Here is a 27,653-nt window from a genome sequence, read left to right as displayed (position 1 = left end):
CATACTTACATTTCACGAGCACCAGCAGTTCCACTGAACTAGCCTTCCTTGACTTGAATATCAAACCGAAGGATGGAGGTCTCACTACTACCACCTTCTACAAACCCACAGCAAGGAATTCCCTACTAAGGTTTGACAGCTTTCATCCCAGACACCTAAGGGAAAACTTACCTTACGGGCAATTCTTACGTATCAGACGTAACTGCAGCAACCTCCAGGATTACAAATTGCAAGCCAACGACCTAACGGACAAGCTTAAGGATCGTGGCTACCCGTTAAGGATAATAAACGAAACTTGCAAAAGAGCAAGGAACCAGAACAGAGAGGCACTCCTGGAAACATTTGAGAAAGCACAAGAAGAACCAACCCTGACCTGTGTGACTACCTATAACACTGCGTCCAACCAGGTAGCTAACATCATACAACGTAACTGGAAGATCATCAACTCTGGCACTAGGAAATGGGAAAAACCACGTTTTGCCTATAAAAGATCCACCAACCTCAGAGACCAACTAGTAAACACTAGACCCCGGCCAAACATAAGTAGCAGAGATAACACCATTGTCAACGCATGGGGTCTACCCAAAGTCACTGGCCACCAATCCTGCAACAATTGTAGTGTGTGCCACCTGACATCAGCTTCCAAAACATTGAACTTAGAACCTGGCAAGATCTGGACACAACGGCAGTTCACAAACTGCAACTCCACAAACCTGGTGTATTTGATAACCTGCCGATGTGGCCTAAGATACATTGGCATGACCACCCGAAAAGTCCGGACAAGAATGACAGAACACCGAAGTACGATAAGATGTGGCAAAAACATTAGCAAGCTCACAGACCACTTCCTAACCCACAACCACACCCCCAATGACTTCTCGTGGACTGTCATTGAGATATTTGAAAACACTACCAATGAAAAACTTCTCCTACGAAAAGAACAACGGTGGATATACCACTTATCCACACATATCCATGGTCTCAACGACGCCATACCATGGAACTCTTTAGCTGTGTAAACCCTACATGCTGTGCGAAACCACGATATCTGTGCCAGGGTATCTCTGCATGAGCGTCCCAGTCCTCGCCCCCCTCTCCCTTTACGGGAGCACCCCTTATGGGTGCCCCCCTACTGTGTGTCCCCCATGCACTTCATGTGCACTTATGAGTATTTACCCCCGTGAGTAATTATCTGACCAGGTTCCCCATAATCACCTCTGGTGGCCTTCACTATCCCATCTTTAGGCTACCGACAGATCGGGCATGTCATGCAGATAATCCCTCATGACCCCATAAAACCCTTGTGAGCGATTTGCCCACAATTTAGTCAACACATCAACTTCACTTTGTATTAGCGCGCATGCGCGACACACTCGCGCATGCTCACTCCACGAATACCCATCAGCTTCTAAATCAGCACCCATACGCATGCGCTACACACTCGCGCATGCGCAATACCGGGAACTACTCCCTAACACATGCGCGTTCAGAACCACAATGACATGGCGATCAGCGCGCATCCCTCCCTCTCTTTTTACCACACACAGGTGAAAACTAACGGGATAGGAAGTATAAATAAGAGACCGGACGGCCCCTCTCCCTCATAACGGGTGCCGCGGAAGGACGAATAGGTCCAAGGAGGAACCAGACCGAACTACTCGTGAGTAATATAGAACCACTACAGCTACAAACGGGGTAAGCAACCACCTTTTTCCCTACAGGTTGGACATATGTTGAACAATCTTTTATCCCAACAGGGTCTCTTTCTCTGCCAGGCGACCCTTGAAGCTTTTTACAAGATAAAACAGAGTGAGGACCCAATATTACACTTAACTGTACCTCACCTTGTAAATACGCTCTTTAGCCCACCACCAAGCACTTACGGTTTTACTAAAACCCTCACCAGCTCCATGCACGTGGCATGAGCTCACCATAGCCGATTATAGGTCGTACACCACCTTATAAGCCGGCACCCTGTGGTATACCATCATACCATACTAAAATGACTCTACCATGTACGTCTTGTCTTTGTCCTATGTGTTATATGTAGTCAAGCTTGAGGGAATCCCCTCTAACAGCTACAGCGCCTTAGCGTGCGCCACACATAGCCAAAAACCACACAACCACTTAAAATTAAGTTTTATTTTAATTGCACTTGTTCACATATCAAATGGTCCTGAGGAAAGCCAGCTTTAAATTCACAAGGCACTGGCTGAAACATGTAGACCGCACTAGACGTTGGAGGTCATAACTAGTACTCCATTCTACGTCTTCTTGCCTTTTTAACCGCTAACAGAAGCCCAGTTCATTAAAGATAAGCAACCCTCGGGTGCTGGGATTTCTTGTATAGCTTTTAAAAACTTCACCTTTCTCACTCTTCTCACTGCACACTCAGCAACATACCAGCTCCGCAGTCACCTGGCGTTGAAGCACACCCGGGGCACATTCGGTGCCACTGTGGTGGGCCCGATGATGAAGCATGCCACCGACTAGGTCGGTGGGTGAGGGCTTTATAAGGAAAACAGTGTTTTTCCTTATCCTTTGTTGCTCTTTGACGTACCCACTGAGTATCTTAAATCCCTCTTACCCAGCTAGCCCTTATTGATATTTGCATATATAATCCAGGGGATTCGGTCTAGCCTATCTAGACCTCTCTCTCTTATTGATCTTAGCTAGATAGATTTTGGCCATAATCCCTTCCTTGTCAGTGGTAGCGGGCTTTAACCACCTATCCACCATGTCTATCACCCTAAAGTATAAGGCTCGAGGAGTTTCTTGAAGACCTTCCTTCATTTGTCTCAGTTTCAACCTATATGTTTCATCGTCCACCCCTAGACTTTCCATGATACACCTTTTTATCTCGGCATAGGGGACTTCTCCTTGAAGGGTAGCAGCCTGGTATGCTGCCTGTAGGTCTCCCGACAGGAGTGGACCTAAGTATAGGCCCCATTTGTCTACAGGCCAGGATGCTGCGGTGGCCATTCTTTCAAAGTTATTGAAGAAATTGGCGGGGTCCTCCCCGCTTACATATCGCTGTAATATTACAGAAGGGAGGGTAGTGGGACCTCTTTGATGTCCAAGAGCTTCAGTTATTTTGTCCATTGCAGCTCCATGGGTTTGTCCTTGTCCTGTGAGTGACTGTTGGAACTTGCCTCAACAACTGTTAGAAAGCATTACTTTCCCTAGATGTTCCTGATTTTTGCCATTTTTGCCAAGGCTGCCTCCATTTTGCCTCTCAATCCCACTTCTGACACCACTTGTGGGAGGGAGGGTTTGATAAACAGGCGAGGAGGCTGTATTAGTTGGCGTAACGGAGGATTTTTATTTTTAATAGTAGAAGTGACAGAAGTTGTATGTGATATTTCTTCCTGTTCTTCGTCCAAAGTGTTCTGGGAAGAATCGGAGCTTGACTGGGATCCCACAGATGGTTGCTCTTGCTCCTCTTGCTTGGTGGAAGGGTGGTCTCCCCGAAGGCTCATAGGAGGAGAAAAAGATGAGGAAGCCATGAGACAAGGGATTGTTTCTATAAAAGCTGTAAACTGTCACCACACCTTTTTGTGTAGAGAGAATTCTTGGTATCCTGCTGGCGGGATAGTGAGGGGAGGGGATTTATTCAGTGCCTAAGGTATTGGGGTAATAGTGATTTGTACAAGTCGTAAAGTTGGGGTTATCCAGCCAAAAGAACATATGCGTATACCCCGAGGCAAAGGTAACGTCAGAATGCTGCCGGTCTGTTCCCATTGATTCACCCCTGTATATGCGGAGCACTCTCCCTTTAACCGTACCCTGCCCCGGTTCCACCACCCGCTTCCCACAACCCACCTTCCCTTGAGCCGCTATCATTCACCGGCTCCGCCGCAACTCTCCAGTGTTGCGGCCGCTCCCCAGCATCCTCCGGACACCACCAGTCTTCGCATCAGCTCTCGTCCGGTTCTCCGGTTTCAGCTTCGGGTACCGCGTCTTCTCTCTCAGGTCCCGCGTCTTCTCTCTCAGGCCCGTATCCGGGGGTCCATGCACAGGGTCCGTCTTCACTCCTCGACTTGCTTCCTGTCTCCAGCGCACCACCGGTCTCTGACACCTCCCCTTGCTCTACGCCTCCTTTCATTGGTCCCAGGGATGGGTTTCCGGCGTCCTCATTGGTTGCTTCCGGGTCATTGTCGACGCCAGCGTTCCGCTCTGGACAAACATGAGAGGAGCATGGTTGTGGTAGTTTAAACAAGTCCCGGTTTTCAGGTGCAGCCTGATGTGACAACTCTCCCCAGGGTGACGCCCCGGTAAGACCGTCCTGGTTTTCCCGCATTACCTCACAGTACTTTTCAGAATTGTTTAAATTTTATTTTAGGTATTTTGCAGTTGCATTTTATTGTATTGCAGCATTTATATAGTGCTTATTACCCTTTTGGGGCACTGAGGAGCTTACCTGACCATGTAGGCTGCATGGTTGAAAGGATGTTGTCTTTGTTTTGATCTTACGTGTTATGGGATGCCACGCATAGTGGAGTCGTGGATGATGGAGTATAAGAGACAGACACATAGTTATATGGTTTTTCAATAGGCTGGCAGCGTTGAACAGCTCTGCATGTCCCTTTATGGTATTTCTTATGAATATAGCCTGATTGGCTGGTTACTGCACTGGGTTGTCCAATCAGATTTTGTGTGTAGTTGTGTTCCTGAGCTGGCATGGCAGGAGGGAGAGAGGAGTGAAGAGATCTACTGGGATGGGCAACAATAATAAACTGATCTGGGGAGGCCTGCATGGCCCACCTGCAGCCCTGGAGACCGCTACCTCCTCGGGGCTTTATGTATGAACAAAGCGGAGAGGCTGCGCGTACCGCACCAACAACTCCAGGGGCCGCCACCTCCCTAGGGCTTTACATTTGAATAATGCAGGGTCCGCGCAGACTCCAGCTCAGCCCCAGGGACCGCTACCGTCCCGGGGCTTTAGGCAAAATAAATGCGCTGGACTGCACAGACTCCCCAAACCTTGGGGACCGCCACCTCCTCTGGGCTTTAAATTTGAATAATGCAAGGGGCCTCATGAGATCCAGCTCAGCCTCAGAGATCGCCACCTTCCTGGGTTTTACCCAAAATAAATGCGGGGGCTGCCCAGACACCTCCCAGCCCCAGGGACCATCACCTCCCAGGGGCAATTAACATAGTAATGCAGGGGCCCGCTCAGCTTCCCCGCAGTCCTGGGGACCGCCACATCTCCGGGGCTCAAATAATATAATAGGATAGGATAGGATGTGAATTTGTAGAGCGCGAATTGCTGCCCGGAGGCGTCCAAGCGCTAAGAGTACCATGAACCCTCAAGAAAGCCCAATGGGAGACTAAGTAAGAGGTAGTTAGGCCGGATGAAATAAACAAGTTTTCAGCTGTTTGCGAAACGCAGAGAGATTGGGGTTGGCTCTGAGATACATCGGAAGGGAGTTCCAGGCCCTGGCAGCATTATAGGAAAACGTCCTACCTCCGGATCTGGATCTTTTTATTCTGGGGGCCATTGCACGGAAGGTCTGACTGGAGCGGAGACTTCTGCTGGGAGTATAGTGGGTAATTAGGTCACGAGCAATCCTGGGGCCAATGTTCCAGAAGGCCTGGTGTGCTATGCACATTGCCTTAAACATAACTCTCTGGCGAACCGGAAGCCAGTGAAGGCTTACCAGTCCGGCCCTCACTGATTGTCTGCGGGGGAGATCGAGCAAAATGCGTGCTGCGCAGTTTTGCACTATCTGGAGCCTTCTCAGAGTGAATTCTGGGGTGCCGAGGTAGAGCACATTGTTGAAGTCAAGGCGTGACTGTATTAAGCCCTGTATGGCCACCTGTTTGGCTTCCATGGGGAGGAGAGGGAGAATTTTCTTTAACATCCTCATGATGCCAAAACAGGTGGCTGAGAGTTTTGTGGCTTGTACGTTAAAGGACAGAGATCTGTCTAACCAGACTCCAAGACTCTTAATATTGTTTTTTGGGGTTGGCGGGGTACCCAGACAAGGCGGCCACAGGGAGGAGGGAAGGCTGAGATTAGGGGGTCCTAGGAGCATCAGCTCAGTTTTGTCCCCATTCAGTTTTAGGGATGATAGGGACATCCAGGACTTTACCTCCTCTAGGCACTCTCTAAGCCCGCCTGGTGCAGGCAGGTTGGCTTCCTGCATCAGTGAGACCACCAGCTGCGTGTCGTCCGCATAGGAGATGATCTTGAGCCCAAATGGGCGGATGACATCAGCCAGTGGCCTCATGTACAGGTTAAAAAGTGCAGGGCTTAGAGAGGAGCCCTGGGGGACTCCGCATGTCAGAGGTTTGCTTGTGGACACAAACTCACCCTCAAACACTCAAAAGGTTCTGTCCTCCAAGAAGGACCTAAACCATGACCAGGCTTTGTCCTTGATCCCGGCACGGGACATACGGTGCAGCAGGGTGTCGTGGCTCACCGTATCAAAAGCCACGCTGAGATCAAGGAGGATCACTGCCACTGATCCTCCTTGATCCAAGATTTTTCTGGCTTCTTCGGTAACCATGAGGAGGGCGGTCTCAGTCCCGTGTTTCGGTCTAAAGCCCGTCTGGGTGGGATCCAGTAAGTGGTGGTCTTCTAAGAAGTTTACCAGCTGTTGGTTTATATATTTCTCCAGGATCTTGCTCTCCCATGGGAGCAGGGAGATGGGACGATAGTTACTCAGGTCAGTGGAGTCCAAATTAGGCTTTTTCAATAAAGATCTGACCATGGCCTGCTTCCATACGGTCGGCACAATGCCAGAGGAGATGGAAGCGTTTAGAACCTCCCTTATTATGGGCAGAGTGATCTGTGAGGCTGCCATTATTATATCTGGCGGGGCTGGGTCATCAGGGGATCCGTTTTTTACTTTCCGTGCTAAGGATTCAAGGGTAGCGAGATCCAAAGGAGGGAAGTGAGTCAGCCTGGGTAGGTGTTGGCTGGAGGAGGAAATTGAGGGATCCAGCGATGGGGTTAAGGAGGTGAGGTTTTTGGGGGGAAAAGCTGAGTAGATAGTGCTTACTTTCTGATGAAAGAATTCGGCAACATTATTGCAGTGGATAGTGGACTTATCCGCCAGCAGGCTGGGGGAAGGTTTTGTTAGTTTTTTAATGATTTGAAAAATGTCCTTGGGTTTAGACTTTGCCATGCAAAATTCTCTCGGAAAAGTATGTGGCCTGGGCCGCTTTTACTAGAGTTTTATATTCACTGATGGCTTCTCGGTAGAGGGTTTTATTGTCTGCAGAGTAATCAGAGCGCCATCGTCTTTCCGATTTCCTGCAAAGGCGCTTCTTGTCCCTAAGAGCCTCCGTGTACCACGGTGCAGTTTTGTGGGAGCGCTTGAGTGTAATTTTCTTTTTGGGAAGTATGACATCTAGAGATTGAGTAATCCAGTTTGCATTTGCCTGGTTGGCTAGGCCGGGGTCATCGTTGATGAGGGGTGGATTACTAGCAAGTTTACTAGACCAGTTGTCAACTGCTAGGCGGGACCAGGCTCGCATGAATCTGGTGATGGGTGCGGGCGGAGAGGGTTTAGGCGCAGTCCAGCTGATGGGGACCAAAAAATGGTCCGTCCATGGCAGGGGAATGGGTGAACTTGTTAGAAGATCAGGGCAGTTGCTGAAAACAGGGTCCAGCAGATGGCCCTTCACATGGGTGGGAGTAGTGACACGTTGGGTAAGTTGCAGAGCTGCCAGATCATCTGCTAGGGTTGGGGCAGTAAGATCTAAAGATGAGTCAAAATGAAGGTTAAAATCGCCCAGCAGGGTGAAGTTGGATGTAGTGCTGAGTCGTTCAGCCACGCTTAAGGGTAGACTGACATGGAACTGCTTCGGGGGGGCGGTAGATAAGAGTGCCAGAGAAACATCTGTTAGGTGAGAGTTCAATGTTAAAGGCGAGGCTCTCACAGTCCGGGATGGTTTCAGGGACAACTCGGCAGTGAAGCTGTTCTTTATGAATGATCGCCAGGCCTCCTCCTCTCCCTTTAGGCCGGTCTTGCCGAGAGATTTGAAAACCTGGTGGAAGAGCGTCTATAACCGCTGGATCGGCGTCAGAGGAGAGCCAGGATTCTGTTAAAAACAGTATGTCTGGTGTGTGTTCCTCTATTAGAAGCGCAATTTCAGCCCTGTGTTTGGGTAGGGAGCGGCAGTTCATACGGAAGTCGTACAACGGTTCAGTGGTTATTTTGGGTTTGAGGGGGTGATGGCATTCGGGGCAGACAAGTGGCAGGGTGTCAGCTTGATACCTGTGTCGACTACAGATGCTGGTAGATGACCTGAGGCTATGGAGGGTTTCAGCACTGTAGTGTATGGGGACTGGGAGCTGGGTTACAGGGGGGCTGGCCCTAGGCCCGGACTCGGCGCGGACGAGCGCAGACGAGCTTGCCTTATGCGCGCCTTCGGCGCGCATTTCGTCGCGCCCGCTGCGCTCGTCCGCTGCGCTTCCGGTACATGCACATTATTATGGAGCAGGGAGGGGGTGTGACCTCGAGGTGGGCGTGTCCCTCGATTCAGCGCGGCCGATGGCGGCTGTGAGGAATCCCGCGAGCTCTCCCTCTCAACGCTAGAACCGCTGGTGAGGATGCTTTCAGGCAGAAGAGGTGCAGGTAAATGAACAAGTTAAAATCGTACCATAAGTATTTTAAAAGTTACAAAAATGTGCAAATAACGCAATGCTAGCTCCCGGCTGTGCCTCAGGAGGGTAAGAGTATTCTGACGCGCTCGTAGATCAGCGCGCTATTAACTCGTGTGGAGGGGGGCGTGGCCTCGAGGTGGGCGTGTCCCTCGATTCAGCGCGGCCGATGGCAGCTGTGAGGAATCCCGCGAGCTCTCCTTCTCAACGCTAGAACCGCTGATGAGGGTGCTTTCTGGCAGGAGAGGTGCAGGTAAATGAACAAGTTAAAATCGTACCATAAGTATTTTAAAAGTTACAAAAATGTGCAAATAACGCAATGCTAGCTCCCGGCTGTGCCTCAGGAGGGTAAGAGTATTCTGGAGGTGTTCTGTTCGGATCACCCGCCTGGGGACTACCATCTCCCCAGGGCTAAAATAAAGATTGGGCGGGGGCTGTGTTGCCACCCTCCTGGAGCCAAAGATGGCCTTGGGGACAGCAACTCCAAGGGACGGCTCCTGCTATGCCCTGTGCTACCCACCCCCGAGACATGGCTGTTTGCTATGGCTTGGCAGAAGCATTACCACTCCTGCTGAGCCATAGCAAACTGTGCTCGCTTTCAGCAAGCAAAAAATGCTCTCGCTTGCTGAAAACGGGCATAATTGCTTTGACAGAGAGAGAGCTGCATGTTAGCAGCTCCCTCTTTGTCAAATCAATGCCGGCTCCCGCAGGAGGCGGGGAGCCGGCAAGGACCATGGGGACCTTAAGGCTCCCCCCGCGATCTCCATCATTGTTGAGTGGATTCCCTAGGTGGGACCAGGGCACCCACAACAGAAGCTGGACCCCTGGGGATGGGAGTTTTTAGGGTTGAAATTGATCCGGGAGGGGGCCTCATGGCCCCTCTCCCCTTATTTTCTTTTTAAATGCAAAGTCCTGGCCCCAGGGAATGTGGTACCGGAGGCAGAAATAGGCATGGGAGGGAGCCACATGGCCTCCCTCATTTGAATGTGATAAGAAATTTCTTTAAAAAGGCCAGGACCCAGGGATGGGGTGCCTAGGGACAAAATCAGCCCAGGGAGATGGGCTCCATGACTCTCATCCCAATTGAAAAAAGTTATGGCCCCCGGGAGATGGGATCCCCAGGGCCAAAAAAGGTACAAGGATGGGGGGCATGCGCACCCCCCCCCCTCCTGATGCTCAAAAAAAAGAAAAAAAACAGCAAGTTGCCAGAGGCATATCCCCCTTATACCTCCACTCGGAAAACGCAGCCACTGATGCACTATTAGTTGGTGAATGAAGTCCCCTTTCCTCTAGAGGGTCCTTGGGGGCCATCAAACACTCCTGTTACCTCCAGAATGTCCCACACAGTGGGGTGCTGGGTAACCCAGGGCGTAGTTTGCATAGTAGCACTACACGTAGCTTCATGCAGTATGCTTTAAACTTTGCATAGTACTGAACTTTGCGTAGTACCCAAACTGCGTAGTGAGTAGCTGATGGTACTGTGTACTTGTCTGCACTGTACAATAATTGCAAATGGCATCTTGCGCAGTGCCAGTTATGATGAATTAGGTATCTCTATTCAATATGCTAAAGATCATATAGCACTTTCATAAAAGTGAAACTGAAAATTTAGCAAGCAATGAGAAAGGTGATGATTTTGGGATCCTCCCTAACCAAGGGAGAGATCCAAGCAGATGCCTTGAAAACAAAAAGCACATCTTATTGAACCATTCGGTGGAGGCCCCATCCTCTTGGGACCACCCGCACCAAAAGAGCTCGCAGCTCTTTCGTGCGACTTCTCGGGCCCGCACTTTTACAAGCAGCCCGCCGGCTTGCAGGTTTCTGAGAAGAGATGCAATGGAGGCAACGGTGATGCAGGTCAGACACCCAACACTACTCCGACATCCCCCAGCAGCAGCTCCTTGTCCGCCATCCCCGCTCACCCCCCGCAAACAAATGTGACAGGAACATTTTTAAATGTGGAGCCTAACAAATTGGCTGGTGTTGCTGTTGTAATAAAAAATATGCTTGTGAGGTTCGACAAGTAAGAATCTTAGTCATGCATACATTTACATATAAAACCTTTTATTAAAACAAAACAACAACAAATAAAACTATGTGTGTGAAACATTTTACTAAAACAAAACAACAACAAATAAAACTATGTATAGCCATGGTGTGTCATCCCTCGACAATTTGTGAATCACAGCCAGCAAGACAAAAAGAAAAATAAGATGGTGCGTTATGCGTCCAGCAAAGGAGAGAGAAAAAGAGGAAGAGTTAGATACAAGGAAGATAGAATGAGAGAAACAGTGTGAGAGAGAGGAAGAGAGAGAAAGAGTGACAGAGCGAGGAAGAGAGAGAGCAAAAGAGAAAGAGAGGAAGACAGAAAGAAAGAGTAAGACAGGGAGGAAGACAGAGAAAGAGTGAGAGAGAGAAAGAGAGAGATATAAGGAAGAGAGAAAGAGAGAAACAGTGTGAGAGACAAGAGAGAGAGAGAAAGAGTGAGAGAAAGAGTGAAACAGTGTGAGAGAGAGGAAGAGAGAGAGAGAGGGAGAAAGAGTGAGAGAGAAGAAGAGAGAGAGACAAAGAGAGAGGAAGAGAGAAAGATTAAGAAAGAAAGAAAGAGTGAGATACAAGGAAGAGAGACAAAACGTGTGAGAGAGAGGAAGAGAGAGAGAGAGGAAGAGAGAGAGAGAGAGAGGAAGAGAGAGAGATAGGAAGAGAGAGAGATAGGAAGAGAGAGAGAGAGGAAGAGAGAGAGAGAGAGAGGAAGTGAGAGAAAGAAAGAATGAGAGAGAGAGGAAGAGAGAGAGAAAGTGTGAGAGGGAAAGGAAGACAGAGAGGGAGTGTTGACACTGGAGTAAATCTTCGCAGCTCACATTTGTGTCACCCCATGTCTCCAACCACGTGCCGGGACATACTGCACCCTCAAGTTTAGTTATCTGAAAGATAGTATAGAATTAGTAATGCAGACTATATACAACTGCACACGCGTAATTCACTGTTTCTGCTCTGGGCACCCAGGCTGCTGCATCCCATTCACTTCCACTGCCCAGAGGTGTCTAACAGCCACTGCTCACCCAGGGCCATAATATCAAGAACGCCGATAACATTATCGCCGCTTTAGTGGCAGGAAACTGCCCCAAAAGCGGCGATAAGGGGCTTGATAATATGCCCTTGCGAATGGCCATAGAAGCCCAGGTTTGTTGTCCTTCACACCAGAACCTGAGCTTCTATGGGAATTCTCAAGGGCATGTCATCAAACCACTTATCGCCGCTTTAGCTGTAGTTACCGGCCGCTGAAGTGGTGATAATGTTATCGCCGTTCTTGATATTATGGTCCCCAGTCTGGTGTAGCCTATACACCTGCACTGCCCAGAGCTATATAACAGTCGCTGCGCACCCAGGCTGCTGCACCCCATGCACTCCCACTCTCCGGAGCTGACTGCCTGCCGCTGCGCATTCAGGCTGCTGCACCCCATGCACTCCCACTATCCGGAGCTGACTGCCTGCCTCTGCACATTCAGGCTGCTGCACCCCATCCACTCCCACTGGCCAGAGGTGAGTGCCCGCTGCTCCCCAAACAAGACTCTCTGCTCACCTTCCGCCACCGACATGTGTCGAAGAAAGTCTACCACGTGCCGAAAGAACCTCCTCAGCCTCAGTACACGTGGTCAATAGAGCTCACAATTCGGACTGAGTGTTGATTACCAGGATGGCCACGCATCATTGCAGGTTCCACACGTGTTCAGCTCTGGTGGTGTTTTGGGGGGACGTCAACTTGTGAATCAGAGCCTGTTAGGCAAAAAGCAAGATAAGATTGTGCATCATGAATCCATCAAAGGAGAGAGAGAGAGAGAGAGAGAGAAAGAGTGAGAGAGTGACACTGGAAAAAATCTTTGCAGCTCACCTTTGTGTCACCGGTATGCCTCCACGTGCCGGGACATAGTGCACCCTCAAGCTCCTACATCTGAAAGATAGTACTGAAATAGTAATTGTAGGAAAGACCAGTATGCAGGAATGAAAAGACAGAGACAGTAATTCTCTTGATGTGGTTTAATCCTCAGATCATGTTTTGTAAGCAGCAAGTATAAAACAAGAATGACTGAACCCCCGTTAACTTCTACCTTCCAACCTTTTCACATTCAAAACATAACATTCCCAAAGCTACACGAGGCAGCCACGAGCTGTGAGAGCCCATAGTTGGAACTCAGCACCGGCCCCTAGGGCATTGCACCAGTGGTCGCGTTACCAATCCGATGCTGTGAGCATATATGAGTGCGTATGCCTAAATCGCTCTGCCGTCTTTCTTCATTCAGGGTTAGGTACCCCATCCACTCCCGACGCCCAGAGTTATCTGCCCGACGCTGCACATCAAGGCCTCACTGCTCACCTTTTCGCGGGCCAGGCAGCCTCCACATTATGCAGCTCCGTTATGCAAGGTCATAGGTCTCACATTTGCTACTGAGTCTTGATATGGCCATGGCAGAGGACATACTAGTGTACCTTTCATCATCGCAGGTTGTACACCCACTCAGTGCTTGCGGTGCTTCTAACTCAGTAAGAAGTGAGGCCACGTACTCTAAACCCTAAAATGGCGCAGAGCACGTGCGCCCGGAATTTTATATTAGCAGGGTCACGTGTCCTGTGACGCCTGTGCTGGATGGGTGTGGTGTGGGTGTATACAAGCTGTGAGGGAGTGGCTATGGCATCAGTGTTGCCAGATTGGGCTAGATCACGCACAATTGGGCTATATTTTTCCGGTTGTGTGGTAAAATTTTGGTTTCTGCTAGTTGCCAGATTATAAATATATATACACATTCCCCAGCAAAGTAGTATGTTAAAGCGCTTTTTTAGGCAAATATTTACTTGGCATACTTCTGCAACATCAATTCCAATGCATTCACTGCCTGCTTGACGCTGTCCCTGCCCCTCCTTTGTTAAAGTAGCAATATTGGGCTACTTTGGGCTACTTTTTGGTTGGCTTTGGACTATAGAAAGCTTAAAAAATCTGACAACACTGGATGTGGGTATCTGTGTTGGAGTGCTACAGTCACCCCGGTTGCACAAGCCAAAGTGTCACTCTGTGAGCCAAGTCCCACAATGTGGCCAACATGGTAGTTACGGGGAATTACTGACCCTATATTCATCCAAAGTTTCACACAAGAAAGATGGTGGACATGAGATATCTGTGTAGATATGAATCTTTATTGCACATTCAGTGGAGTGTTGCAGCTGTAGCAATACAGGGCCAAGGAAAGTTGAAGTTTCAGTTTTTGGTCACTGACCCTGTAATGAATGATGTAAAATGTGACGTCATCAGCAGTGCATTACGGGGGCACGAGTTATAGTTAGCTCAACTAACTATAACGGTTGAATTTCTATGGTTTTGTATGAGTGGAATGTCAAACTAACTATAACATCCCTGAAACCTATGGTTTTTTCAGTGAATATATATATTACCTCATAGGTGGGTATTGTAAAGATGCGTAGACCACGAAGTACACGTGCCACATCAATATACCTCTGGGGGGATTCAGCTTCCCACCATTTGGCCAGTTCTTTTTTGTGTAGTTTCTCAAGCGAATTAAACAGTGCTTTTGTATTTTTTTAGCATGTAAAGGTAAAGTTGATTTACCAAAGGATTGTGGGTACAGTAGGTAACTCCATTGAGTAGCGGAGTGGGAATTCTTACATGAATTGGTAGCGGAGTTCATTGCCCAGGGTTAGTTTACATACAAAATATGTCAATTCAATATTTCTGTAGACAATTTTTTGACATGATATTCTAGTGTCAATATTGATATACTGTCATACAACCTCACAGGATATTAATACCAATTAACGCCGACAAAATGCTGGCTAATGATGCTAATTTCACTCCTTCTCGATAGACAGGCAGGAACACTATTTCTGCATGTTGTTCTCAATGTCAATCAATCAATCAATCAATCAAGCATTTATATAGCGCACTACTCACCCGGAGGGTCTCAAGGCGCTGGGGGGAGGGGGTCCGCCACTGCTCGAACAGCCAGGTCTTGAGCTGCTTCCTGAAGGCGAGGTGGTCCTGGGTCAGGCGGAGGTGGGTCGGAAGGGAGTTCCAAGTCTTGGCGGCCAGGTAGGAGAAGGACCTTCCTCCTGTGGTGGGTCTTCGGATGCGAGGGACGGCGGCGAAGGCGTGGCTGGTCGATCGAAGCTGGCGTTTGGGAGCGTAGAAGTTGAGGCGGCTGTTGAGGTATCCTGGGCCTTGGTTGTGTAGGGCTTTGTGTGCGTGGGTGAGGAGCCGGAAGGTGATTCTCTTGTTGACCGGGAGCCAGTGTAGGTCTCTCAGGTGTCCGGAGATGTGGCTGCGGCGGGGGATGTCCAGGATGAGTCGTGCTGAGGTGTTCTGGATCCGCTGGAGTCTCTTCTGGAGTTTGGCAGTGGTTCCGGCGTAGAGGGAGTTGCCGTAGTCTAGACGGCTGGTGACGAGGGCCTGGGTGACCGTCTTCCTGGTCTCGGTGGGGATCCATCGGAAGATCTTAGGTAGCATGCGCAGGATGTTGAAGCACGACGAGGAGATGCGTTGACTTGTCTGGTCATGGAGAGGGAGGAGTCCAGGATGAAGCCCAGGTTGCGAGCGTGGTCTGTGGGTTTGGGTGCGCTGCCCAGGGCGGGTGGCCACCAGGAGTCGTCCCAGGCGGATGGTGATGATCCCAGGATGAGGACTTCCGTCTTGTCCGAGTTCAGTTTCAGGCGGCTGTTCGACATCCATTTGGCTACGTCTGTCATCCCTTCGTGCAGGTTGGCTCTGGCGGTGGCGGGGTCGTTGGTGAGGGAGAGGATCAGCTGGGTGTCGTTGGCGTAGGAGATGATGTTGAGGTTGTGCTGGCGTGCGATGGCTGCGAGGGGGCTCATGTAGACGTTGAAGAGTGTTGGGCTGAGCGAGGAGCCTTGAGGAACGCCGCAGATGACTTCGGTGGCCTCCGATCTGAACGGGGGGAGGCGGACTCTCTGTGTCCTTCCGGCGAGGAAGGAGATGATCCACTCCAGTGCCTTCTCCTGGATTCCGACGTTGCTGAGGCGCTGCATCAGGGTACGGTGGCAGACAGTGTCGAAGGCCGCGGAGAGGTCCAGGAGGATGAGGGCCGCTGTTTCTCCGTTCGTCGAGCAGGGCTCGGATGTCATCGGTGGCTGCGATCAGGGCGGTCTTGGTGCTGTGGTTGGCCCGGAAGCCAGACTGCGAGAGGTTGAGGGAGCCGTTCGTCTCGAGGAAGGCGGCCAGTTGCTTGTTGACGGTCTTCTCGATGACTTTTGCCGGAAACGGGAGCAGCGAGATGGGGCGGTAGTTCTTGAGGTCGGTGGGGTCGGCTGATGGTTTCTTAAGTAGAGCGCTGAGTTCGGCGTGCTTCCAGCTCTCCGGGAAAGTGGCGGTGTCGAAGGAGGTGTTGATGATGTCCCGCAGGTGGGGTGCGATGACAGCGTCGGCCTTGTTGAAGACGTGGTGAGGGCAGGGGTCGGTCGGAGATCCGGAGTGGATGGAGTTTATCGTGCGGATGGTGTCTTCGGTGCTGATCGGGGTCCAGGCGCGGAGGGTGGTGGTGGGGAGTGGTGGTTCGGTCGTGGCGTGCGTCGGTTGAGTGCTGAAGCTGTTGTGTATGTCCGCGATCTTGTTGTGGAAGTAGGAGGCGAGGGAGTTGCAGAGGTCTTGCGAAGGGGTGATGTCGTTGTTTCCGGCGTTGGGGTTGGAGAGCTCTTTCACGATGTTGAAGAGTTCCTTGCTGTTGTGTGCGTTGTTGTCCAGTCGTTCCTTGAATGCGGTTTTCTTGGTGGCGTGGATCAGTTGGTGGTGTTTTCGGGTGGCGAGCTTGAGGGCAGTCATGTTGTCCGGTGTTGGGTCTCTGCGCCAGGTTTTCTCGCGTGCTCTGCAGTTCTCTTTGGAGCTCTTGAGTTAGTCGTTAAACCATGGGGCTTTCTTGCTGCCGGGTCTGCTCGGCGGGGTCTTCAGAGGGGCGAGGTCGTCTGCGCAGTCGCTGATCCATTTCGTGAGGATGGTGGCCGCTTGGCTGGGGTTCATTGTGCTGGTGGGAGGGTTCTTCCTCAGGGAAGTAGCGAGCTGGTCTGCAGTGATCTTGTTCCAGCTTCTGCGGGGGACCTGTTGCTGGTGATGGTGGAACGTAGTCCTTCTGAAGCTGAAGTGGACGCAGCTGTGGTCCGTCCAGTGGAGTCCCGTGGCGTGGCTTAAGGCGATGTCCTTGCTGGAAGAGAAGACCGGGTCGAGTGTGTGTCCGGCGTAGTGGGTGGGGGTGGTCACCAGTTGCTTGAGTCCGAGGTTGGCGAGGTTGTCCAGCAGGGTGGTGGTGTTGCGGTTGTTGTTGTTCTCCAGGTGATCTTTAAATCATTACAACATAATGATAATTGGATCGGGGAATGCAATTTGCAGAATTGTAGTTCTACATCAAAAAGCCTGACCTCTTAATGAAGGCCTATGTGTGTAAATTACTCTGACAAAAAAGTTAGCACCCTGAAATCCACCCACACCAAAAATGCATAGTTTTGCTGTCAGCCATATTGGAATTGGCAGTTTAGCACTAGTAAGGAAAGGGGGACCCATCTTGAGATTGGCCCAATCCTACTGGCATGTTTGGAGCTATTTTAGCCTGACACCTTATCATCAGGGGCCCTTGTAGCTCAACAACTGAAAAAAATAAATATATGCAAAAATTCTAATGTGGCAGATGTAGGCCTATAACAGTGGAAGAAGCAGCATTTATCACCACACAAACAGAAGGAGGAGCATAAAAAGCGCAGATACCTGCAAGGTACAATCTAATGACTGCACATCTCCTTAAAGCAATTAATGTAATTAGTGGCTCATAAAAATGTAATTAGTCATTTAATGCTTCACTAGACAATAAAACAATGGCAACAATTACTCATATGCTGAGGTGCTAATATTCTGATTTACAGTGACCTTCCTCCTTCTGCTGTGTGCCTTTCACTACCTCATCTGTTCTGGGACAGCTTAGGACTTTAAACAGCAGGTACAGCCTTGGCCAACCGTACATTATGTATAAGATGGTCAGTGCAAATTTAAACTGAACATCTCCTGCACCTGTAGGAAAAATTTCTTAGATGGCTGCCCTTTTCCTGATGCCTTCTTTCGGAGACTAGCTTTGCCTTGTTGAGTTCCCTCTGGTCGCACATTTAGCCAACATTGCACCCCTATTTACCAGTGGCATGTTCTGGAAGAAACCATTCCTGCCCAAACACATGGGGTACTCTTTGACTTTCAAATCTCTCTCACACCTACCTAAACTGATGGCCAGATCTCAGCCATTTCAAATAATATAGAAGGCTGAACTCTTGCCTTGCCCCAGCCACTCAACATTAGCCACCCACGCAGTGGCGACTCCGCCATTAGGGCAGAGGAGCGTTGCCCACCTACTGCTAGTGCAGCAAAAGTGAAAAATAAAATGGTAATAAATAGAATCACCATATTATTTTTCACTTCTCCCAGCCCAAGCCTTGTTTGGGGGCGGGGCATTGCTGCTGACTGGCCCGAGGGAAGTGGTGCTCACTCCCCCACTTTACACTGTGCATGTCTCTTTAGCCGGCTGTCTTGCGAAGGCCAGCCTGACATGAGCCAGTATAAGCCTCTCCACCTAGCTGTCTCAGACAGCTTGGCGGAGAGCAGGTACAGGCCTCTTGTGCCTGCTGGAGCGTCGAGGCAGCCTGCTCCAGCCAATCCTGACGCTGCTCTCATGCTGCTCATCTGCAGCATGAGAGAAGCATCTGGATTTGCAGTAGGGGGTCGCCTGAGGCTCTACGAGGTGCCATTGTACTGAGAAAGAAGAAGAAAGAAGACAAATACGGAGGAGAGTGGAAGACAAGTAAGTACATTTTTAAATCTTTTTGGCCCCCACTGGGGTTAGCTCTTGGTCCCCTCAATGCCCCTCCAGTGTTGAGGGTCACGGCCCGCCACTGCACCCAAGCACTGATGGGACTTTAGCGATCCGTGGAGCACAGAAGGCAACCAGTGAACAATTCATTTACTAGTCTTCAGGCCTCAAGAGCCACTGAGGCATCATCATATGCAAAGTGTGCAGTTTTGATTTACCTGCCAACAGGGACTCCAAACAATCAAGTATCCCTGCATAAGGCCCAAAGTTATTCATGAAAAGTGTCACAGCTTTTCTCTCTGGCCTCAACGAGATATTGCCCTGAATGATTCCTCATCACCTGAAACTCTAAAAGCAGAATTCACGCTCATCTCTCCTCCCATGTGCCAGACTCAGGTTCAAAACAGGCTAAAAGGAGAGAGCAGTTCTTGACAGCTTCTGAAAAAGGTAGAATGTGCTCAATCCCCAGGATTCGCACTGCGCAAGCACCTGAACTTTGAAACACACAGGAATCATTTTGCACCAAGAGCACAATTGCAAATTAAACTGTTCAGAGGCACCACCACACAGATCCAGGGGCGGCTCCTCCGTAATGGCGGAGGAGCATCGTCCCACTTGTCAGAATAAGTCAGTGAAAAATAAAATGATAATCAAACAATATAATTGTATTTTTCTGTGACTGGCTCTGGCATAGGCATGCCTGTAGTTTGGGACAGGGCCGGCCGATAGTTTGGGACAGGGCCGGCCCAAGACAGGGAGACATGGTGGGCACATAAATGGGCATGTCAGTTTGGCAGGCAGTCTTAGGCTTGCCAAACAGACATGCGCACTTCTGTTTCTCCAACCCAGCTGTGTTGCACAGCCGGGTTGGAGAAAAGCCGCAGGCTCCCAGGCACTGTCTGAGCAGTAGACCATGTGGCTCAGACCAATCCTGGTGCTGCTCTCATAACTTGAGAGCAGCGTCTGGATTGAGTGGGGAAAGAAGCAGCGAGGTGGCCTGCTCACGGGATCCAGGAAGGTAGACCATACCTTACTCAGTCTTATCCCTTCAAGGTGGCAGTCGAAAGAAGCACGGAACCCTGATAACCTTCTCCTTGAAACACCACCCTCAAAGAAATGCCACAACACGTGTTTCTGTGTCTCCAAGCCTCCCAGAGATCTCAGGGAAGCTTTGATCCTTGAAGACTTACCGTTTTATCATAGCGCTGGGCACTGAGTTTTCAACTGCCATTTCATGAAGGAGGTTGGTCGCGTACTAATGTTCTTGGTGCCTCATGAGTTTCAGATAGAAATGTAAGCCCGATTTCTTAGGAACCGCCAGTCTTAGTTGTGGAATTATTTTGCCAATTGAGCTCATTTTGCGATGGTGTAGAAAGCTGTAGGGAGAAGGCAACTGGAAGTTGCCAAAAGTAAACAAAAATTCTCAAAGTCCTTGAGAACCAGGGACCTCTATGTTTATGCCACCATCTTCACAGGACTTTAGGACATGGGCCGTTCTCAGTCTCCTGTCCAGTGATACCAGCCCCAGGCGGGACATCTTCACGGGACTTCAGGACATGGACTGTTCCAGGACTCCTGTCCAGTGATAACGACCACAGGCAAGATATCTTCATAGGACTAGCCCTGGGTGGAGTTCGTGGAGTTTTACAGAGTCTGTTATGTTGCGCTGCTCGCACTGATTATTAGCACCAGCAGTTTGTCTTATGCTGTAAATTCAGCACAAATGGCACTACGCGTCATGCCAAGGGTCGCTGCTGCTTTCTTACATTCTACCCGAGCAGCAGCTTCCTCAACGTGAATGGCAGATTTCTCAATGCGAGCGGTCATGACCTGCTGTGACTGCCCGCAATGAGAAATCTTGCCGGGAGGAGGTCTAGTGTGAGTTTTTCTCACAAGTGCTCGCCAACTTACCGTTGGTGAGCCACTCAAGAGAAAAAACTAGGCTCCGCGTCACTTTGTGGAGTTTTTAGGAACTCCGCACTCCACATACAACGGTGAGAAGGCAAAACTCAGCGAGCTCCGCCGGCGGAGCCGAATTCTTCACCCACTCCTATTCATGACATGGGCCGTTCCCAGGCTCCTGTCCAGTGATACCAGCCATAGGCGAGACATCTTCACAGGACCTCAGGACATGGACCGTTCCCAGGCTCCTGTACTGTGATACCGGCCACAGATGTGGGGTGGTGCACTGAGTTGAGGGAGTCCGAATATCAACTAAGTTCACATTCATTGATTCAGGGACTGAGTGGCCCATGGGTGCGAGCTCTCTGCTCTGCTACAGAGCTTCTTTTCTATTCGCTGTCACTCAGTCCCTGATTGTCCCTAATCCTTCACCCTTTGCAGCATCCTCAGTCTGTGGGGCAAAGTTGGTGGGCATTCCCTTGATTTTTACAGCTTTCGTTTCCCTTGGGGCTTTTTATGCCACCTACAGGCTTCTCATCCACAGGGAGCCGGGTAGAGCTCAAGCAAAGATGAAAATGAGCCCTTCACGCTTCATGCCCAAGGAGCACCAGAAGCAAGTCCTTCAAATCAAGATGGGATCAAGAGCTCTGCACAGCACTAGGACAAAAGGGTCCAGTCTGTACTTTTTTTTGGAGCTAGACAGGGGCCCAGGTACAATCAGTAGAGATGCTTTTTTCATGTTACTTGGTGGGAAGAATCGGGAATAGTCATGGTTCACAGGCCTATTCCCTGAAAATGACATCTTTTTTTTCACAACAAATTTTTATTGATTGATCAGGTAAAAGCATATATGTGGCTCTCCACAATCAGGAGGTAACCACCAAGTATCATGACACGTTTTAGTATTATTGCAAAGCCTAATCAATGAAAAGAGTAAAACAAGAACCCCCCTCCTCCACCCACCTTCCCCAACCACCCAACTGCCCTTCTACCCACCCCTTATCCCTCCCTAACCCTATGCAAGTGAGCATATTACGCCTTCAGTACTTGGTCGTAATGTGCTAGGTATGGCGTACCTCCCTAGGCCTGAGGGTCATCCTCCACCCGTATTCCATCCTCCGGTTCTGCTGGAGGTTCCAGAGTCAACCCCCTATAATCCGCCCACCTTTTCCAGATTTTATAATGTTTACGGGGGCATCCTCTGGCCTCAAACACCGGGCGCTCCAGCCCCATTAAGTAGTCCAGTCCAGCCTTCCATGCACACTGTGGGGGGGCTTTCTCTCCCTTCCATGCTCGTGCCAGGTCCCTTTTGGCAACAACTAGCCCCAGTAACAAGAGATGGCGCTTGTATATATTTCCACCTACACCCTCCAATACATGGAGAAGCCCTAATCGAGGGGTGCGGGAAGATCCCATCCCAATACCTCTGACAAACAACTCCAAATACCACTCCACAATCTGGTCAGGCCAGCACAAGACCACACAGTGTGCAGCAGCGTACCCTTCTCAACTCCACAGCGCAGGCACTCCGGGGACACGATTAGGCCCGCCTTCCACAACCGTTCCCGGGTGTAAAAGGCCCTGTGTAGATATTTGAATTCTATTAGCCGGAGTCGTACCGCTATGGCAGTCCCTCTGGGGGACTCCAGTGCCTCCCTCCAATCATCTTCATCTAGGGGTCCAACATCTTTCTCCCAGGCATCTTTGAGGGAAAGTAGGGAGGTGGAGCAGTGAGTGACTAGTGTTTGATAGATTCGGGATACTTTCTTATCCCCGAGGTCTCCCATGAAGACTTTCGACCCCACTGGGCTGAATTCCGGTAGCGACTCCAAGTCAGCGATGCTAGGTGCTAGCGCATGACGAAACTGTAGGTACCGAAAGAATTGGGTCGTGGGCATGTGGTACTCGGTCCTGAGCTCCTGGAATGATTTGAGGGTGACCCCGGTCAGAACGTGGCCTAGTGACGAGATCCCGATGGCGTCCCATCCACCAAACCCCGTCAACGAGGCCAGCTCGGGGAGCCGTCCGTTCTTCCACAACGGAGTCTCTGCAGTTAATCTACCCCACCAGCCCATGCGACGCAACGCTTGTCGCCATATAACAAAGACCACTCGCGTGGCACATGGCAACTTCCTCCGCAGCCTGGCCGAGTACAGGATCATGTGTAACGTGTTGTCACCCATCAGCGAGCGCTCCAGGGCATATGCTGGGTCTCCCCTGTCCCCATACCACCACTCGTTAAGTACTAGCAAGTGGGAGGCCTGATAATAGGACAATAGGTCCGACGTGGCCAGGCCACCTCAATACGTGGACAGGAAGCATGTCCGCAGCGCCACCCTGGCTGCACCTCCAGCCCACAGGAAACGGCCCAGAACACCTGCCGAAACCACTGGGGAGCGATTAGGTGTGGGTAGTTCTGCAGCTGGTATAAGAGGCGCGGGAGTGCGACCTTTTTGAAGATCGCAGACCTACCGAATATAGTAAGAGGCATCCGGGACCATGTTTTGACATCCGTCTGGACCCTCTCCCACACGGGTACCACGTTACGTTCCCTTGCAATATCTGCGGATTCGGAGAGGAACACTCCCAGGTACTTCAATCCCCCGGCCGCTACCTGCAACGCTGATGCCCAAGAGTCTGCCTCTACCCCGCCACCCAACACCCACAGGGTGGACTTACGCGGGTTTAGACAAAGGCCCGATACCTCACCAAAAATACGCATAATCTCCAAGACTCGGGGGCCCGATCTGTTTAAATCTGTAAGGAAGAAGAGGACATCGTCAGCATATAGTGCAATTCTATCGGTGAGTTTTCCGCCCCACTCAAAGCCCCGCATCTGCGTGTCGATGCGTACCCAAGAGGCCAGGGGCTCCATAGCCAGTGCAAATAAATACGGGGAGAGCGGGCACCCCTGTCGGGTCCCCCGGCCGATTGGAAACCTCTCGGAGACCGCCCCGGAGACACGCACAGATGCCGTGATATCGGTATAGAGCAGTTTGATGTAGGAGTTTGATGTAGGAGATAAACACCGGGCCCAGATTGAGGCGAGTCAGGAGCGCGAACAGGTATGTCCAACTGACCGAATCAAGGGCCATATCTATATCTGCTAGTAGTAGAGCCGCCCGCTCCCCTGTGGCCCCCATAGCATCGACCGTCGCCTGTGCCCGTCTGATGTTGTGCCGCGTCACCCTATGTGGCATGAAGCCGGCCTGGTCCGGGTGGACCAGGTCAGTCACATACGGGAGAAGGCGGTTCGCCAATGCCTTAGCCAGCAGTTTAGCCTCGATATTGAGCAGGGAAATTGGGCGATAGGAGTCCTGTCTGTCTGGGGGTCTGCCCGGCTTTTGGAAGACCACAACTTGGGCGTGTCGCCAGTCAGCTGGCAGCCTACCCTGTGTTCGTGCCACCTCCAGTGCACTCCGGTAATGGGACCCCAATTGGAGTTGGAATGTCTTATAGAATTCACTCGGGAAGCCACTTGGCCCAGGTGCCTTCCCTGTGTTGAGCTGTCCCAACGCGTCTCCCAGTTCCTCCGCCGTTAGGGGGAGGTCTAGAGCTGTTCTGGTCTCATCGGAGACTGCCCTCGGAGGCAAGTCTTCAATAAATTTATCGATCGCGTCCGCCGATAGACAATCCCGCGGAGCATATTGCTCCATATAATAGCGGGCGAAACTCGCTGCCAGGTCAGCTGGGTCCGTGATCGCCACGCCGTCCCCATCAGTGAGACCCGGCAGCGTAAGTGGTTGGAGGGTTTGTTGACATAGCCTAAGGAGCATGGGACAGGACTTATCTCCCCACTGATAGACTCTACTCCGCGTGGCCAGCCATGCCTGTCTAGCCTCATCAAGTAATACAGACGCATATGACTGCTGTGCCTACAGGAGCAACCTCACCGCCACCTCATCTCCCCCTCCCTGGCACCTCTGTTCTAGAGTTTCTACCTGCGTGGCCGCCTCAGCGATGGCCTCTCGAAGTCGTCGATGGGCCGCCGCACACCATGCAATGTCTATCCCTCTCATGGTGGGCTTCATGGCTTCCCAGACCACGACTGCATCTATGTCTTCCTTTAGATTATCCTGCCAGTAATGTGCAATCGCACCCCGCAGATGCTGGATGTAGTCGGCCTGCTGAAAGTGCCACGAGGACATCCTCCACCGGAACGGTGGAGGATGTCCTTATGTCCTCAGGGTCGAGTCCTTATGCAGCTCTACCCTGACGGCCACCGGGGAGTGGTCAGACAATCCTCTAGGCAAGATCCCCGCCTCCCGCACTCTATTCAGGAACGCACTGGGCACAAAAACATAGTCCAGTCGCGAGAAGGAACCATGCACCGCCGAAACATATGTGTACTCTCGTACTTTGGGATGCATATGTCGCCACACATCCACCCAGCCCATTCCCTCCACCATCGCATTCAGCCGGGTAGGGGCAGCAGCTGTCAGTATCCCCTGCAATCTCCGACGGTCCATACACACATCCCTTACCTCATTCCAATCGCCTCCCAGCACAGCCACGGACTCCGGGATGTCCGCCCACACCGCAAACAGCCTCTCAGACAAGGACCACTGCAATGGAGGAGGGGCATAAATGCTCCCAAAAACCACTGGTTCAGTACCCACCATCCCCTTGATAAAAATGTATCGACCCTGTGGGTCAGTCCACTGTCTCTCATGGATGTAGGCCAACCTGCGATGTACCAAAACAGCAACCCCTCTGGACCCCCTAGAAAACCCGGCATGATAGACTTGTTGGTAGCCAAATCTCTGCAGGCTAAGCACTTTCGTTCCCATCATGTGTGTTTCTTGTAACAATAATACATCCGCTGCCTCCCTCTTCCCCCATCGCAAAATCGCCCCCCGTTTGATCTTGTCAAGCATTCCCCTGACATTCCAAGTTACTACACGCATGGACTCTCTGGGGAGCCCTGGAAGCGGCGTGTCAGCCAGAGTCGAATGGAACAAACCAAGCAGGCCCCCGGGGCCACACCCAAGCACACAGCACAGTCATTAGCAAAGCATTAGAAATCACGTGCAATCCCCCTCATCTACCCCTAATCCCCTCAACAACAACCCCCCCACCCACCTTGTCCCCAACCAGTCCTCTCCATTCCCACCCCCCCTTTGCCCCTTGCCCTCCACCCCTATACCTCATAGAACTCTGAAGTATCTGTCGCGGCATGGGCAACCTCGGGCCCAAAACAGAGCACCCAAGGCCAACCATACCAATGGATCCCAACTACCCCTGTAAACAATAGAAACACCCCCCCAGTCAACTCCCACTCTAGTTGAAATTGACATCTTTGAACCAATTTCTTTTGGCTTTATCCAGGCTGAGAATGCGTTCTGCATTCAGTCCCAAATCTAGAGTATCCAAAATAATGAATGAATAGGTGAATACAAAACCTACCATTATTAAAGTCACATATGTGGCGGGGTTACAACACCACGTGGGGTCATGTCACTGCATATTACATAACCTGGTCCTCACTGAATATTTTTTGTACTTGTACTCTATTGAATGCTGGGCAGTAATTTACTCTTGAAAGACAACTACATCCCCATTATTGGCCTTTGCGGTGAAATTAGAGGCAGGATAAGGTAAGGCATGTGCTGTATTGCTGACAATGGGCCCGATTCACAGAACTGACTTAAGACAAAATCCTAAACTTACTACCATTTTCGTATTCACAGAAGGCACCAAGGGCCCGATGTAGGTAAAAGTCATTTACCGATTTTAAAATACCGATTTTTACCGAATCGGTATTCTGAAATCGGAAAATGAGATGTAGAGAAAAAAAATCGGTAAAATACCGATTCGGTAAAAATCGGTAGCGTGTTTCGATACTTAGCGAATCTTTAATTACCGAATCGGTAGATACCGAATCGGTAATGACAATACAAGCCTATGGGCCAAAAGGGCCATAGGATTGCATTGGAAAAACCAATTCGGTATTTACCGATTCGGCAAATACCGATTTGGTAAATACCGAATCGGTAAATACCGAATCGGCAAGCAAGTAAAAGTGAAACCAATTCAAACAGCCAATGAGGTGGAACCACCCTCCCCCACCCTACCAGGGAGTGGCTACCCAGGCAAGTAAAAGTGAAACCAATTCAAACAGCCAATGAGGTGGAACCACCCTCCCCCACCCTACCAGGGAGTGGCTACCCAGGCAGGTGCAACTCATCAGAACTTTCTGGAGAGGCAGCCAGAGCTGAGCAGTGAGAGGGAGCAGCAGAGAGAGTGGTAGCTGATTTTGCAGACAGTGGAAATGGCAAGCAGCTCAGAGAGCCAGAAGGCTGAGAGGAAGCGCAAAGTGAAGTTTAGCAGCATGGAGCTGCAAGTACTGGTGGAGGAGGTGGCGAGGGCCCACAGGCAGCTCTATGGGAGGCTGTCCCTCACAGTCCCAGAGTCTACCAAGAGGAAACTGTGGAGTGCCATAAGTGAGAGGGTCAATGCTGTTGGTGTGACCCCCAGGAGCCTGGAGGACCTCAAGAAGAGGTTTTATGACATCCGGAGCCTCACCAAGAGGAAATTGTCAGAGCTCCACAAGCAGGCAGGTCTGACTGGTGGAGGCAGGAACCCCGCGCCCCCCTGACTGACCTGGAGGGACTGGTGGCCACGACCATCGAGACGGAGAGTGTGGTGGGAGTAGGGGACATGGACAGCTCAGCCAGAGCTACAGCAAAAGGTAAGAAGCATGCGCAGCATGACACACCCAACCAGACACCTCCCCTATAGCCTCAATGTACAGTCAAACCCCAGTCCAGGACTGCTAGCACCATACATGAGCAATGCATAATGGGAAATGTAGTCATCTAATGTAGGAACATTTGTCAGTGCACATTAATTTGCAAGGCACTTGAAAAAAGAATCAGAGTAATGAAAGTGACATGTGCAATGCTTTTATTGTAGTGACTGTAAGACATTTGCACTCAGTTCACAAATGCTTCTTTATACCTAGGGGCAACATCAGGCAGTGCAGGCAGTGGAGCATCAGCTGCACAAGCGACAGCTCCAGCGACGGCGCAGAGTGTGGTGGCAGGGCCAAGCACCATGGATGCCTCGCAGGAGGAGGAGGAGGACAGCAGTGGCATGGTCAATGAGGACGACCCTGTACATGCCGTCGTATTTCCCCACTCCCCCCAACTATCACAATCCCCCCCATTGGTGTTCTCAGCTGAGAACTCCCCCTCATGGTCCCAGCCAGCACCTGCCACATCACCAGCCAGGAGGAGTATTGTGGCCCCAATGACAATCATGGCGGGAGCTGC

Source organism: Lissotriton helveticus, chromosome 1_1, assembly GCF_964261635.1.
Source record: "Lissotriton helveticus chromosome 1_1, aLisHel1.1, whole genome shotgun sequence".
NCBI lineage: Eukaryota > Metazoa > Chordata > Amphibia > Caudata > Salamandridae > Lissotriton > Lissotriton helveticus.
This window is presented reverse-complemented; position numbering follows the sequence as displayed.